The sequence below is a fragment of the Oreochromis aureus genome, linkage group 10, assembly GCF_013358895.1.
Source record: "Oreochromis aureus strain Israel breed Guangdong linkage group 10, ZZ_aureus, whole genome shotgun sequence".
Classification (NCBI taxonomy): Eukaryota; Metazoa; Chordata; class Actinopteri; order Cichliformes; family Cichlidae; genus Oreochromis; species Oreochromis aureus.
This window is the reverse complement of record NC_052951.1, coordinates 29,735,823-29,737,328: the sequence shown is the minus strand read 5'-3', so window position 1 is coordinate 29,737,328 and position 1,506 is coordinate 29,735,823. Positions and strand designations below refer to the sequence as shown.

The window sequence follows — 1,506 nt, the reverse complement described above, 5'->3', positions numbered from 1 at the left end:
CATTATACTTATTTTCTTAAATTGCTTATCTATTATCTGTATTTTCACTTGAGGGTCTAGGGTACTGCTCTTCTTTTCATGACAAATTAGGACATGTTTATGATAACACACTGACAATATCAGGCCAATTTTGGCATTACTCCATCAGTGAACAGCATGCCCATGCTAACTTAAACTAGACCAGCAAGCTAACCACATGTGTATTTAAGTGTTACTTAAGAATAGGAACCAAACAAATTAACGGAACGAAATTAACTGTAACAGCAGTTTGCAAAACACTGTGACACTTCTCAAGTGTTCCTACCTCAAATACAGCGAGTGTTGCTGTGTTTTTGTTGTTAAATGGACGAGGAGAGCCCGTGGCTGGTGAGAGGATGCGGCATTTCGTCAGTGGAGCATAGAACGACGTCTGTGATTGGACAACAAGTGAGTAACGCTGCATCTGATTGTTCGAAAGCCTCAACCAAAGAGCTGCTGGTCACGGCAAGATACAAACTCGCCGGAGCTCTGAGTGAACTGCACATCCGGGACCTTCAGCACTCAGCAGAGATTTGTCTTGACGTATGTATTTACCTTTGATATCCATGACTCGACGCACATTTAGCAAGGTAAAGTTGTATGTTTAACAAGCTAATTAACGCTAGTTAAACGGAACTAAAACAATACACAATCGATTTGAACAAACTGTGTGATGAATGATGATAAATGCTAAAAATTACTTAAGATTTATCTTCAACAATAGATATTAGAAGTTTAATTTAACTGTTTTAAATTCCCACTGGAGTTAAAGGGACCTGTGGCCTTGCACGTGCTCTGCATCTTCAACTGCACAGACAGTCAGTCTAAGCTTTTTTAAGTGTAGCTAACTGCAACACACATTTTTTTTCAACACAAGATATGTTTGGGGGATTTAAATGTTAATAATAATGTTTTCGTATTTAGCACAAACCAATAGGGTCTGGGTCTCTGGCCCAGCGTTTCTGACGTTATTCTAAGGTTTTGAGTTTCTTATGTTTAGTGGCGGGTTAGTTGAGTTTGGCTTAACGTTATTAACATTGTTTTAAGGAGTTTATGTTAGGGTTGTATATTACAACGTTTGTATTTTCATGCCATTTTTCCTGTTTTATTTTGAAAGAGTCTGTTGTGTTCAGTTCATTAATCTCACTGACCTGTTGTGTCAATAGAATCATTTGTGCCAGCTACTTCCCTGCTCTCCTTCCATCCTGTCTCAACCTCCAACAGGAAAGTAGAAGTCCTCATATGGTAGGACCAGTGATTGTAGTGTGTGTGTTACACTGTCCTCATATTGTTTTAAGCTGTGAAGGACATGAGTGTGTTTCAGTTGCCTTCCTCATGTGGTTGGATCAACAACTCTAGTGTGTGTTACACTGTCCTCATATTGTGGGTAGCAGAACTGTACAGTGTTAAGTTTCTTTAGAATCTGGTATAAGGAAGTCGGATCCTTCTGTAATAATGTTCACTGATACAAATATGATCTGTAGTTAA

General features: G+C 38.7%; 1 long non-coding RNA gene across 1 annotated transcript; it reads left to right on the top strand.

Annotated features, from left to right (window-relative positions):
• The first annotated feature begins 552 nt into the window (after nucleotides 1-552).
• LOC120442366 lies at nucleotides 553-1,220 on the top strand. The gene is made up of 3 exons (XR_005614681.1): nucleotides 553-608; nucleotides 785-836; nucleotides 1,185-1,220. It is a non-coding gene; the product is annotated as an uncharacterized LOC120442366 (long non-coding RNA).
• Nucleotides 1,221-1,506: the final 286 nt, after the last annotated feature.